Raw genomic sequence first — 15,550 nt, 5'->3', positions numbered from 1 at the left:
CTATTTTATCTGCTGTAACAGGGGAGGCGATAATGCATGTGCTTTGTCCTTTGCAAAAGGTCCTAGATTTGATCTGTGCCATGTCCAGGGAAGGCTAGCAGATTTGATACATGTCAGTGTGTAAACTGAGCCAAATGGGGAAATACTCTGACTTGGTATAAGACAGCATTCTCTATTTCTTTTCACTTTCTTTCTTTTAGTGGATATCCATGAACAGGTTACATTTCAGTACACTGTGAGAAAATCAAGTATTAAAAAAGCTAGTGTTTAGATCCCTAATTGGCCATATTAGATGATATTGTGAGTCCATTCTAATAGGCTTCTGTGCACTGCGTACAACACTCAGTGACCTTGCAGTACATTTCAGCCTCAACAATAGCAAAAAGAGGAGCTTTCTTGAGAGAAGGCATATGGATCACAGGGGGGGGGGGAATCAAAACAGCCCACATTTGTTTCGTAGAACTGGTAATTTGAAATGGCTTTTAACTGCTGATTAAGATGACTGATATATAATATTAGGGTCTGCTTTCTGCTTTCCCCCCATTTCCTATTCTGGCAAATTTTAGCATGGCATTAGTAGCAGAGAAGATTCAGTTTACCTATGGCTGTACCTTTACCTATGGCTGTACCTTTAAATTGACCTACTGTGGCTCGCAAATGAAGGGGAGAGTACAAATTCTCCTGTGCAAATTATCGAATGGCAGTTACTTGGTATATACAGTTCACCTCTTCTGCAAAAGTCCATTCTACCTGAAAACAACACCAGTGGCCTGCTGTCCTCAAATTCCAGGCCTGCGATAAACCAAAGAAGAGATTTGATGCTACCTGTCTTTGAGGACATACCTCCAAGGAATTAGCTCATAAGGAATAAAAACAAGTCATCCTTGCACAGCAGAGGCATTTATAGGATCACGTTTTCGTCGGTGGTGTTCTGAGTTATGCTTAATTTCATCACACACAGTGCAGCAATGTGATATGGATGGGCTATAGCTCACTGCTAGGTCATCTGCTTTGCATTCAGAAGGTGTGTCTTCGGTTCAATCCAGGCAGGACTATGAAGGATTCCTTTTCTGAAACCCTGTAGAGGTGCAAGCAGTCATTGTTGCAGATATTACTATTGCACAGTCTGCAGCAATTGGAAGCATACAAACTGACTCCATTTGGAAGAAATCATTGTCCAGGCCCGTAAAAATATTATTCAAAGTTTTAGTGTCAGAACTCTTCAAAAACAGGACACAAGCATCAAAGATGCAACTAAAATATCCATACAATTTCTGCTGCTCAGCATCTTCATAGAAATAAAAGATCCCAAACTCCAAACTGTTTCTCTCCCCCATTCCAGCCTGCATCCCAAACTTTCTTGGCCATAAGCTAGGCAGCTATTGGAGAACTTGTTCTCCTGGTAGTGTTTAGAGAGACTAACAGCCACCTCCTTTTCAAGTTGGCGAATTTGCAACTCAATACCTTTGTCACGTGGGTGGCACTGTGGTCTAAACCACTGAGCCTTGGGCTTGCTGATCAGAAGGTCGACAGTTCGATTCCCCACGACGGGGTGAGCTCCCGTTGCTCAGTCCCAGCTCCTGCCAACCTAGCAGTCCGAAAGCAGGTCAAAGTGCAAGTAAATAAATAGGTACCTCTCTGGAGGGAAGGTAAATGGCATTTCCATGTGCTGCTCTGGTTTCGCCAGAAGCAGCTTAGTCATGCTGGCCACATAACCCTTAGAAAAACTGTCTGTGGACAAACGTTGGCTCCCTCATCCAGTAAAGCGAAATGAGCGCCGCAACCCCAGAGTCGTTCACAACTGGACTTAACTGACAGGGGTCCTTTACCTTACTTTTGTCACCTGATCTAAGGTCCACTCTCAGCACAGAGTAGGAAAACAATCAACAGGTAATAATTAACTAATTCATTCAAAATCCGCACTCCTTCCAATGTTCCCCCCCCCCATGTTGTTAACTAATAATGGAAAGTTATCTAATCCATGAAAGTATGTAGAACACATTTGATGAATCTCTGCATATCTGCAAATGTGAATATGTGTGAGAGAAATTGCACAGAAGGTAATTCTGCATTTTAAAACCAGCTGCCAACCTTCTGGACAGCTGCCTTGTGGCATGCAAAGGGAGCTCAAGATGCTGTTCTGGGCTCTCAGCTATTGCTCAAGAAAGCCGGGGGAGACATCAGGAATGGATTTAGGTTATTGCAATCATATGATGTGGCCATTTCTCCGAGTTTGCTGCTAATGTTGCTGATACCATGGTGACATGCCTTATCTTCCAAACTGCCAACATGTATTTGGAGAGAAGAGAGCAAGACAGGGAGCGGGAGAGATCCATCGTGGCTGTGCACAACTCTCAGCTGAAGAGCTGTGCAGACTTTACTTACAGTCTTCTGCTCTGAGCCTCTGCACTGGAAAATAATGACACACCAACATGAAAAAATCCCCCCCCCCAACCCTTTGGAATTTGAGAAGGCCAGGATGTGTTAGAAGACAGAGGAGGGGAAATGATAGCTCAGTCAGAAGAGAATGAGACTCTTAATCTCAGGATCATGGCTTCAAGTGTCATGTTGGGCAAAAGATTCTAGATGACCCTCAGGGACCCTTCCAATTCTACAATTCTACATTACTAAGGTTCCTGGTCCTTTGTGAGCAATGATAGTGAATCCAGAAAGCTGTGGTAAAATAATAGCCCCACAAGTTTTGGCTAGCTCGTTATAAAGCAATACAAATTGTGTGACCCCACTAGGGTAACCACCCCAAAAGGGGGGGGAAGGAGGGGGAAAGAGAAAATAAAATAAAATAAAGGAAAACAATGAATGTTTTAAAATAATGTGTATGGGAAAGGGGTTGACTGGGAAATAATGAATGGATGGATGAATGAATGAATGAATGAATGAAACAAACAAACAAACACAACCTGAACAAATGTCACCAAACTCCACCAATCACTTTCTAAAAGGCAGAACTTGGAGAACACTGGGTGGAGTGATAGCATTGTACTGCTCTCCAAATGTTTTGGACTACAAGTCCCATCATCCCTGAAAATTGGTCCTCTCTGAGCAGCACCGTTTGGAGGGCTAGTTTCTCAATTCCTGTGTTCCATGCTGCCATTTCATGTGCCACAGCTTGAAAATTCAGGTAGATGTTAATCTGGGGAGGGGAAGACGTGCACAGGCATATTGATCAAAGTTCCCTCAGGGAATGTTTGGCATTGTTACTCTACTGGAAGGAGCCAGATGTTGTTTAACCAACTGTATGAGCAGCAGCAGACAAGCTTAGAATTTCATCTCGCAGGAATTCTAGACAGTTGTGAAACGACTTTGTACTCCAGCTCGAAATGCAACATATAAACAGAAGTACAAACGAGCCATAAAACAGCCCTTTTTACAATCTTTTTGTTGTTGATGATAAAGAGCAGCCAGCAGCTGTATGAATTTTTAAAAACATAATTGCAGTAAAAAGAAAAACCCACCACTACCAACCAACAGCTATAAACTAACAAGGAATTCCTCAGTTGCAGACATGCTGTTGGCACATGGACAAGTGCATTGAGCCTAGAATTGAACTGATCATTCTCTCATTTTGATGTCCTCTTCAAAGGTTTCACTTTGGAAGCCAACCCTTCCAAACCTCTCCCATTGCTGAACATTTCTGTTATTTCAGTGTCCTTCTCATCCTTCTGTATGTTTGTAGGCCACATTGCCACAAGATTGTACCTGTAGTAGCTCATAACATGAACAATAAGCATCATTAACGTTTTTTTTAAAAAAGTGTCTCTCTGTGTGTGTGTGTTAAGAGCCATTACAAATAATTGCAGTTTATGGATTTTAGTTTGAGGGTTAGAGCAGGAGGAGGAGTTTTCTGTTTTAACTGTTTTTATATGCTGCAAACCACTTTGGTACTTCTGTTGAAAGATGGGTAAGCAATATGAAGGAAAAGGAAAATGAGACGGAGTAGTCCATACTGATATTTCTGTTGAAGGATACAAAAGGAAGAGGAAAACAAAGAGGAATAAATCAATAAATCATCATCTTCTTCTTCTTCTTCTTCTTCTTCTTCTTCTTCTTCTTCTTCTTCTTCTTTTTCGGCAATCACTCGTAGGCAAGTAAGATTGTCTCCCATGAATATGCACTTAACAGTGTGTCCGTAGGTGATTGTGGAGGTCAATTCTGGATCCACACATCCTTCCACAGTGGAGATATAGGTTTCCGGGTGGGAGTTGATCACGGTGAGGATTTGCCAAATATGCCTTCCTCTTAGCTCATTTCTCCCTTTTATCCTGAGTTTGTGCTTCTTCAAAGTCCATGATGCCTTTGGTAGAGGCTATTCTCCAGTTGGAGCACTCACAGGCTGGTGTTTCCCAGTTATCGGTGTTTATACTACATTTTCTTAAATTTGCCTTGAGAGCATCTTTAAACCTCTTTTGTTGTCCATCGGCATTGTGCTTTCCATTCTTAAGTTGGAAATGGAGTAGTTGCTTTGGAAGATGATAATCAGGCATCCAAACCATATGACCAGTCCAACGAAACTGATGTTGAAGAATCACTGTTGATCTTCACTTCTTCCTGTACCCTGACATTAGTTTGCCTGTCTTCCCAAGTGATGTGTAAAAAAATTTCAGAGACACCATTGATGGAATCTTTTGGGGAGTTGGAGATGGCATTTATACATCATTAATAAACCCCAAACCATTCAAGTTGACCTAAAACAATACAAATGAGCTAACCTTATTATCAGTCTAGAACTAATCCAGAGAAATAAATAGACGTAAACAAGGCCAAAAAGATGAGCATTCCACAAAGATTCACCACAATGAGCTTACACACACTGAATAGCCACTGCACTTCTCACCTGAAACAGGTTTCATTCCGGGTGTTGCAATGCCCACAATGCCAGCTGCATTCATTCTTTGATATTAAGGATGGCTGTGCATTGCTTTTCACGTTTTTTCTGAAGCTGGCAGAGGGCAACTGGGCACCCTAGCTGTTCATTCTATTTGGGGTAGGCTAGGGAAATTCAGTCATAATGCTTTTTGCAACCCTCCCAGGGAACTAATCACTGTTTAGTTTATGCATTGCCAGGTATCGAATGACAGAAATGCACTGGGTGGAATCCAATGCTGGTCTGACTCAGAGCAGACCTATCAAAGTTAATAAACAGGACTAACTTAGGTTCATGAATTTCAGTGGGTCTACTCTAAGTAGGACGTTATTGAGTGCAACCCAGTAGATGAAAAGGATGAGTGAGGGAATTTGATTCTGTTTTTTATCCATTGCATTTCTTTCTTCAGTGCTTTTCTCTCATTCTTTTCTTTTTGTATCCCAGAAGCTACTCCCCCCCCCCCTCTTCATTTGCTTATGTTTCAGGTGTGCTCACTCAACCTGGGAAGAGGCAGGGAAAATATGAAAAGAAAACAGGTGAACCTTGTCTCAGTATTTTTATTGACTCCCCTTTTGAGAAGGGGAGAAGGGTATAGATCTACTCAACTAAAATAATACAACTTCTTGGGACTTGGATACATGTTGTCATAACAACAAGGTACAGCTCCTGTAATCCCTTAAAGCTGGGAGGAATAAGAAGCACTTGTTCTTGACAATGTAGCTAGAGCTCCGTCAAAGGAGGATAAGTTTGTCCTTTAATTAGGCACAATAGGTTTAATTCAGTTCTCAGTGACACTTGTGCATATCTGGGAGGAACTCCACCACACTCAACAAGTTAATTCAGAATCTATACGGATTTAAGGAAACACATCGTTTTGATAGAGTGGAAACGGCGGGTAATGAAAGCAGCTGAAAAGCTCATCTTGAGATTGGAGAAGTCACCTTGGGCAGGATTTAATTATATGAATAAATAGACAGTAGTCGAGGTCTCCATGAGAACACAATATAAGAGAGGTAGAGCTCCACAGCAGACAGGATTCAAATGCCCAGTCAGCTATGAAGCTCATTGAGTAACACTAGGGCACACACAATCTCTCAAGCTTCCCTATCTTGCAAGGATACTCTGAGGAGAAAGCAGGATATAGAATTATAGAATTAGAGTGTTGGAAGAGACCCTGAGGAACATCTTGTCCAACCCCTGCAATGCAGGAACCTGCTTTAGAAAACTTTGGCAACTTCTCTGTCACATCATGAATCTCTGGCACCTGGGAGACAGCACACCTCCCAGAACATCTTGTTACCTCCACACACTGCTGCCCATGTCCCATGATGTAGGTAGTCACACCACATGTAACTTCCTCTTCTGGGTGGTGGTGGAATGAATTGTTTTGTGCACTGCACCTTCCACATCCACCCTGGTGTGTTCTGAGGTCTGCAACTGCTGTCCTTGCTCCTCTGGACCAGAATTGGTGTTCGAAATGAGAGCATCAAATCAATTTTGAAGATCCAGTGACACAGCATGGCTGCTTACAGCCCTGCTTCTGTGTGTCATGTTCCTCCAGGGGTTCATCTCCTGCAGTGGGCGATCTTCTTCCTCCCTAGGCTTCCCACCTGCATCACTATTCCATGACAGACCACTCTGCTCTATTGAGAAATTCCTCGTCTTGTCCAGTAGCTCAAAGTGAGGATAGGTGTTTCTGTACCTTCAAGTTTCTGTACCTTCTCTTCCAGGAAAGCAACCAGCTCATACTCGTTGCAGGTGTAGTTTTGTGCATTGTCGGGCAGGAAGGTAAACATGGCACAGGTGTTGCAGATATCATGGACTGGCTGGCTGCACAGGAATGGTGGGTGTCAAATGGAAGATGGAACAAGGTTGTTTTCTTCTTCATCTGGAGGCTAGGACCCAAACCAATGGATTCAACTTACAAGAAGGGGGATTCTGTAATCATTGGGAAGAACTTTCTGACAGTAAGAGCTATTAGACAGTGGAATGGATTCCCTCAGGAGGTGGTGGACTCTCCTTCCTGGGAGATTTTTAAGCAGAGGTTGGATGGACATCTGTCATGGATTCTTTAGTTGAGATTCCTGCTTTGCAGGAGGTTGAACTACGTGAGCCATAAGGTCCTTTCCAATTCTATGATTGTATGAATTGGGAATGGAGAATACTGAGAATGTGGGAAGCCCGCAAAAGCCCAAGACTACCTTTTGCTCAATACAGTGGTGCCTCGCAAGACGAAATTAATCTGTTCCGCGAGCCTCTTCGTCTAGCGGTTTTTTTCGTCTTGCGAAGCAACCCTATTAGCGGCTTAGCGGATTAGCGCTATTAACGGTTTAGCGGCTATTAAAGGCTTAGCGGCTATTAAAGGCTTAGCGGCTATTAAAGGCTTAGCAGATTAGCGGCTAAAAGGCTATTAGCGGCTATTAAAGGCTTAGCGGATTAGCGGCTAAAAGGCTATTAGCGGCTTAGCGGCTTAGAAAAAGGGGGGGGCGGAAAAAAACCGGAACACTTGCAAGCCCATAGGGAAAATCGACTTGCAAAGCAGCTCAAAAACATAAAACCCTTTCGTCTAGCGGGTTTTCCATCTTGCGAGGCACCACTGTAAATAAATATGTTGTGAGTCCTTAGTCAGATTTTAGGTACCCAAGCTCCTTACAAGAACACTCCAGAGCATCAATGGCAATGAAAAATGCATGGATACATTATATTCCTTCAGGATTCCTCAATACCCTTTACTGTCCACCAACCTTCAGTCTTGCTGTTCCTCTGTGCTTTGTCAGATTACTTATCTGAAAGTTCAGATGTTGTATTCATAATTCGACATTGGATTAAACACCAGACCACTCAAAGAGCAAATGTGAGTGTTGGCAAGGTAGGAACTGCAATGAATTTTGGATTTAACTGCTACAGCATTTAGACACTAAGCAATCAGTTTTGCCCTGCTATGGGCAGGGAATGTTTCTCTAGGGACTGCTAAAAAGAGAGCGAGAGAAGAGCTTGTGTATCATCTAATATGCATATGGTTACCACCAATTTACTACTAATTATGGGGTGAAAAGACCAATTAATTATTCAAGACACTTTACTGGAAGTTAATCAAGTGCTTCCTGTGTCCCTGTGTAGTTGCCATAACTCATACATGTTCTTGATAATTAAGCATTATGTGCAGAACCTGCTATAATATTATAGAAACCAAATGAAAATCTTCCTGAACCTGAAGAATCTTAAAATGTCCCATACTCGACTCTGCTCACGTTTGTTCTCTTGAATCACTTTGACATGATGTACATGTTGAGCCTCAGCTGCCCTTCATTTCTCTCTATATCATGTGTAGAAACCGCCTTCTTGACCATTGGACCCACTATTGGTCTCATCCCAAATGTCCTGGATTCTGATAGGACTTCTTTCCAAAGAATCATAGAATTGTAGAGTTGGAAGGAATCCTGAAGTTTGTTTTGTCCAGCTCCCCTCAACACAGGAATCACAACTAAGGAATCCATGACAGATGTCCATCCAACCTTTGCTTTTCATTGAATGAAAATCTTCCATCTTCCGAGGGAGTCCACTCTCTAACTTTCTTCCTGATGTTTAGTTGGAATCTCCTTTCTTGTAACTTGAACCCACTGGTTTGGGTCCTACTCTCCAGAGCAGAAGAAAACAAGCTTGCTTCATCTTTTCTTTAGATATGCGAAGGTGGCTATCATAACTACCCTTAAGTCTTCTCTTATCCAGGCTAAATATACCCAACTCCTCAACTGTTCTTTGGTTGACTGACATTCAATGCCCCTTTAAAATGTGTTGGGGAAGGTTATTGGGCTGTTCTTGTTTTTATTTTTATTTTTATTATGTATTTTGTGTTTTTATATTGGGATTTTATTCTGTGGACCGCCCTGTTCCCTGCAGGTAAGGGTTCTATACTCCTCCTACTAATAATAATAGCAAGCTTACACTAAAATGCTGGCAAAATTTCATGAGGACTTTACTAAACATTAAATTGATATGGAGTGCTGAACTTAAGACTGGAGAATAAGAAAGTGAGAGAAACCAAAATTGGCAGATTCAGCCATTCATAGCACAGGGCAAGGGTCCCTAAATCAGGAAGCATGCCTACCTGCCAATTCATCATTCAATTCACCTTGTAGTGCCCCATCATGGCACGAACAAACACAAAACAGCTGAACAGTTGTGTTATTTCACATGCAAACATTCCAAACCCAGAAAATGCATTTATTACCTATTTTATTTATAGCGTTTATATCCTCCCCTCCATCGTCAGAAGGTCACAAGATGGAGGACAAAATAATGCAAAGCCTTCAGTCAATAATATCAAAATGCATAGCTTAATAAAACTTGTTAAAATCAGCACATCATCAATTTAAAAATAGCTTGCATATCTGAAGTGGGAGATCCAGAGCTCAAAGGTAGGGCATCTGTTTTACATGCAGGAAAGTACCCAGTCCAAACCCCAGCATCTCTAGATAGGGCTGGGAGAGGCCCCAACCTGAAATTCTAGACAGCTGCTGCCACTCAGTGCAGGCAATACTGAACTATAAGCTTCAGTGTTCTGATTCGGTATAAGGCAGTTCCCTGTATTCCTAAAGAAATACACTTACCACATCCAATGACCTATGCCAAGATACAATTCAACCAGGCTTACGTGTTGAGCACACTGTTTTATAGAAGTGAGTCATGGGCAACTTACAACGACCAGGAGCAATGGCTTAATGCCTTCCACATACACCACAACAGGAAGATTGTGGGCATCGCATGGCAGGACAGATTCTTAAACAAAGATTTGCTCTCCCAAGCCCACATTTCCAGCATCTCTGCACACCTGTCTCAATAACTTCTCCATCAACACTGAGGTGTTCAAGCATATTGGCAAGGCAGCTATGGCAATGGCTTGCCTCACCAAAAAGATATGGAAGAGTGTGGTGCTAACGTCCAATACCAAGAGGAAGGTCTTCCTTGTGTGTTGAGCAGACTGCTTTATGGAAGTGAGTTGTGGGCAACTTAGAACTGTCAGGAGTGATGCTTTGATGCTTTCCACATGAACTGCATCAGGAGGATTTGGGGCCTCACTTGGCAGGACAGGGTCTCAAACTAAGGTGTGCTCTCCCAAGCCCACATTTCCAGCATCTCTGCACACCTGTCTCAACAACGTCTTTGCTGGTTTGGTCATGTCCACAGAATGGAAGAAAGTAGGATACCCAAGGATGTGCTGTATGGGGAGCTGGTTTCAGACACCTGGCCCATTGGTGGACCAACTCTGTGTTACAAAGATGTCTGCAAACATGGCATGGAGACTGGCAACATCAAACCTGCCCTTGCAGATGACCACAGTGCCTGGAGAAAGACAGTCAGGTTGTATATCCATAGCAGAGACCAGAGGAGGAATGACCACTGGGAAGAATGCAGAAAGAAGAAATGCAATGGTACATCTGTAGCACAACTAGATGCCTTCATCTTCCCCAGATGTATCTCCCGTATTGGTCTCTACAGCCACAGCAGGTGCTGTAATTCTGCAGTGGTGTGACTTCACTGCCAAAGGTGCACTTCTCCATTGTCTCCTGAGACAGACAGGTGCCAACAACATCACCAAAGACCTGGGGGTGGGAGGAGTTTTCACCTACCACCAGAATCCACTCAGAGTAGGAACTTGCCAGGTCTCTATTGGGCAAGAGCTCCAAAACCAGGGTGCCAGTGCTAAGAAGACCCTGTACTGAGTCCCTAATAACCGAACTTCCACTTTTGATGGTACCAATAGCAGACCATTCCCGGCAGATCTCAGTTCACATGTGGAATGATCCTGGGAGATGTTCCTTGAGGTCGGTGGGGCCCAAGCTGTTTGAGGCTTTATGTTTTGATAAAGGTGTGTCTCAAATTCTCTACTTCAAATGTCACCGCACTGGAGTTTTCTCTGTGATTTGTAAAGCTCGATGTGGCTCCAAGATGAATGATTTCAAATTATGACAGGATGTAGCCAAATGTGATCAGTTATGTAGCTTCTTTGTGTCATTCTGGATAAAGCATTGTCCCTGGTTAGGTGACTCACCTAGGCATGTGATGAACCTAGGAATGAATGAGCAAAAAGAAGCCAGAGAATGAACAGGATTGGAAACTGTTGAATTCTTCTTCAATGTAAGTGATTCATTGGTTGGAGAAACATCTCCCTCCTACCAAGAAAACCCAAGTTTTACTTTCAAATATCTACATTTTTTTTTTAAAAAAAAACATAACTGGAGAAAATCTGATCCTGCTCATTAGTCAGTCTAACATTCCTTCTTTGTCCTTTCAGACGAAGGAGTGTTTAGTTTTTAGTTTGGGGTTTCTTTTCTTTAAGGGGGTCAGTGGGTGATGCCAGGGACAAATTTGGCCCATTAATTTTTACCAGGTAGATCTGTGTTTGAACAGTTCCCATTACTTTTGTGCTGTGAGGCAGAATTATGCTTTGCTCTGTCTTATTATAAGGTGGCGATACTGGATGATAAAGCTCCCAGCAGGACTCAGTATATTTAATACTCTCCAGGATTTGACAGAGCTTTTTATTCCTGCTGAAGAGAATCTCCTCTCTTCCTCCGAGCTCCTGCTATTTATCCTTCGAGCCAGAACATTTAATTCAAATGATAAATTGACCGGTTTAATGTTATTGAATGTAACAGGGGTAAGATATAAAGTTGCTAATCAATCAAGAGGAAACATTTTATGAACTACTGAAACAAAAAAGAAAGAAAGAAAAATAAATAAATGTCATTGGTAGTTCTCTTTGCCCATTTGTTCAATGGCGGGTACAACTTTCGTCCTTCACAATTGCCAGAGGAAGGTGAAGATGCACTACCTAGTTCTTTCAGTATTTTGCATACTTTTCCCTGGTATAATTTTATGGCACCAGTTACATCCATTTTTGTATCATTTGCTTTTGGACTTCACTGCGGAGCGAAAGTAGCAACTGATGCATTTGCATTATGCTTAATACCTGGAAACAATCAAGCACATCACACCATCATTTTGGGGTGAGCAATAAATATCGGCACAGTTTATTTTTAAGTGTTGAAATAAATCCCTCTGGCTAATATTTTCCTAAGGCATAGAGAGAGATTTGGGCGCCATAAAGTGATCACCTCCATTGAAATTGCTCTTCATTGGATGAACAGGCAATCAGAAGCAATATGCAAATGTGACCTTCAAACAAGTTGAAGCGAGAGACACAGAGAAAAGACAGCATCTGTTGAAAATATCTTGCAAATGCTTTTTTTCCTAAATAAAGAAATCACTTTAATTCATTAAAAATGCAAAATTTAATCAGCAAAATAACCTTTGAGCTGTATACACCTTGACCAGTATTCTGTACTCGTCTATAATATAAGACTTCTTCACACTTTACAGAGGTAAAAACTATCTCCACACATGTGCAAATGCTCGTGTGAATATAATAATAATAATAATAATAATAATAATAATAATAATAATAATAATAATAATAATTTATACCCCACCCTTCTGGCTGAGTTTCCCTAGCCACTCTGGATGGCTCCCAATCGAGTGTTAAAAACAATACAGCATTAAATATTAAAAACTTCCCTGAACAGGGCTGCCTTCAGATGTCTTTTAAAAATAGGATAGCTGCTTATTTCCTTGACATCTGATGGGAGGGTGTTCCACAGGGCAGGCGCCACTGCCGAGGAGGCCCTCTGTCTGGTTCCCTGTAACCTCACTTCTCGCAATAAGGGAACCGCCAGAAGGCCCTCGGCACTGGACCTCAGTGTCCGGGCTGAACAGTGGGGGTGGAGACGTTCCTTCAGGTATACAGGACCAAGGCCGTTTAGGGCTTTAAAGGTCAGCACCAACACTTTGAATTGTGCTTGGAAACGTACTGTACACTTGTTGATTGGTATACCTTAGCTACCCTGTACTAAGGTCCACAGACTGTTTGCTTGTTTACTGTTATGGGGTAATTGCTGAACAAGTGTAGACTATTTGTATAAAGTTGCACAGATTGCACACTTGTTGAGTGCAATGTGCAAGCACCTCAATCACACTGAATGCTTGGCTTCTACCACAATGTTGGGAGCTTTTGAAAACCACACATTGTTAGAGCAAGCCAAGAATGGGGAGAGCTGTTATGGACTGGAGGCAAAAGGTGAGGTTCAGTCAGGATCAGGAAAGTGACAGCCAACAGGCATGGAACTAGGAAACAGTCCTGGTAGGTAGGATTCAGAGTATGTCAAGGCAGAGGAAGCAGCAGAAAACACAAAATGGCTCAAAGAACAGGCCTGGGGCTCAAATGAGAACAGTGGTGTCTGATGCTCATTGCGATTGTTAGGGCAGAAGGCAGGCAGCACAACAGTAAGTGAAGCTAGAGCCAAGGACAGACAGAGCAAGCTAATTCTAGTTTGTCCACATCCTTCTCCATGCTCAGTTCTGCAAGGACAAACACTGAAACTAGGAAGGAGGAAAATGATAGGCATCTTCTGGAGCACTTGTTGGGAATGGAATAGGGGTAGGGTTGTTGTTGCTTTAACCTCCATGTAGTTCAAAAAGAGAAGGGGCATTTGGGGAACTGTCTTATCTCCCCTGAAAAAGATGGCAAGTTCCAGGGATGGCCAATGTCATGGGTAGGCAAACTAAGGCCCGGGGGCCGAATCTGGCCCTATCGCCTTCTAAATCTGGCCCGCGGACGGTCCAGGAATCAGCGTGTTTTTACATGAGTAGAATGTGTGCTTTTATTTAAAATGCATCTCTTTGTTATTTGTGGGGCATAGAAATTCGTTCTTTTTTTTCCCTTTCCAAAATATAAGCCAGCCCCCCACAAGGTCTGAGGGACAGTGGACCGGCCCCCTGCTGAAAAAGTTTGCTGACCTCTGGCCAGTGTGGTGCATCCAGATGTTTTTGGACTTCAGCTTCCATCAACTTTGACCAATGACTATGCTGGCAGGGGCTGGATTCCAAAATATCCCAAGAGTTATAGATTAGCAACCTCCACTATAAAGCCTTTAACTCTGTCCTGGTTCCCCACTCTTGGCAGCTAACCAGTGGAGAGAAGACTAACCAACACTCCAACTGATACCTGCTCTTCTTTCATCTCTGACACCAAGAACATATGTGGCCATCTAGGATTACCTTACTAGATTGTGGAGTTCAGATAACCTTTTAAGAGGAAAGATTGGTTATATCTTGCAAGGATTCACTGAAAGCCAAATTTTAATTCTTTGTCTTTAATTTTTTTAAAAAAGTAAGGACAATTTTGACAAACACCTTGAACATTCACTTCTGTAAAAGACTCAGAAAATCCCCATTCTGTTGTCACATACCACCACACCCCCAGAGCAAATGAATTCAGTGTGATTAACATCCGTACAGTGATTTGCAAAGGAAGCGATTGCAACGTGTCACTTATCGTAAAGTGTTACTGGAAAACGCATGAATCTGTAGCATCCATATTCAATGTATGCACTGAAGCTGCTGATGGCCCCAAAAAATGAACAATGGGAGAATCAGTTGCTACAGAGCTTTTGAATAAATCTCCATAGCTGAGATGCCATTCTTGCGATGCACGTTAAGATCAAGAGGATTCCAATGACATATATCTGTCTCAGCTGCATAAAAAGCTTTGATAGAAGAAATGTCTTAAAAGAGGCATTGGTTGGTGAGTTGCTGGAATGGCCTTAGAAGAGATGAGAAGCAGAAAGCTCAATTAGGTGGTTCCAGCAAATCCCTCCAGATATGGGAAGAAAATGTGTGGAGGGGTTATTGTTAGTATCTCAGCTTACAGTCAGAGGTAACTGGCCTCCCCCAGGCAATTAAGCTGGATACTTGATGACCTCTCCGCTGCGACTCCCGGCAGGCAAGGTCATAACTCCGGCGATTCTCCTCATCAATCAGACGTGAAGAACACACCCTCTGCTACTCTGTTTCTCTCCCTCCCTGCATTGTCCCCAGGGAGGGGAAATGAGACAGACAGGAGTCCTATTTACATGTTTTATTCCTGTCATTCAGCAGTACATAGAAATGCGACTGCACCCTTCAGTCTCCATCAGAAGAGTCACACCTCCACCCCTGTACTTCCAGCACAGGTCACATGACACTCTGAGCTAACATCCGGTGCTCAGTACAGAGAATAGGCTCCACCTTTTCTCCAACAGTACATCTGCAAACAACAACATCCTGTTTTGCATTCCAGCCATCTGGAGCTGGCTTTTGCCTTGGTGCTTTTTCCTGACAGTTATATGGGCTAGATTCTCTAAGGTCCATGCTCAGCTTATGTGTACCATAAGGAGTTCTGTGTTTGGAGTGATGGGCTTTTATAGTGTTCCTCCACATGAACAATGAATGTGCAGGAAAGGGTGGCGGCGGCTGTTGAAACAGTAGTGACAGGGATGGATTTAGCCCATATGGTCCATGGCACATAATTTTGTATGCTGGAGCAAGCAGGAGGACCAAAATCCAGTCCCTGGCAGCTCCCTTAAAAAAGTCAAGAGATTCAGTTAGTTAAGGATGAGGAAAAGGCTTTTGTCTGGAAAGAATCTGCCAGTTGGTTAATGATACCCACTGCTGGATTTACGTATAAGCTAGAGCTTAAGTCCCCACTCTCTTGGGACCCCCAGAAAAAATTAAAGGAAAAAACAACTGGATGTACATTTCCAAAATATAAGATAAAAAACCAAATAAAAT

This window comes from Podarcis bocagei (genome assembly GCF_964188305.1).
Source record: "Podarcis bocagei genome assembly, chromosome: 8".
NCBI classification, from domain to species: Eukaryota; Metazoa; Chordata; class Lepidosauria; order Squamata; family Lacertidae; genus Podarcis; species Podarcis bocagei.
The sequence above is the reverse complement of the archived record's forward strand: the minus strand, read 5'-3'. Positions refer to the sequence as shown.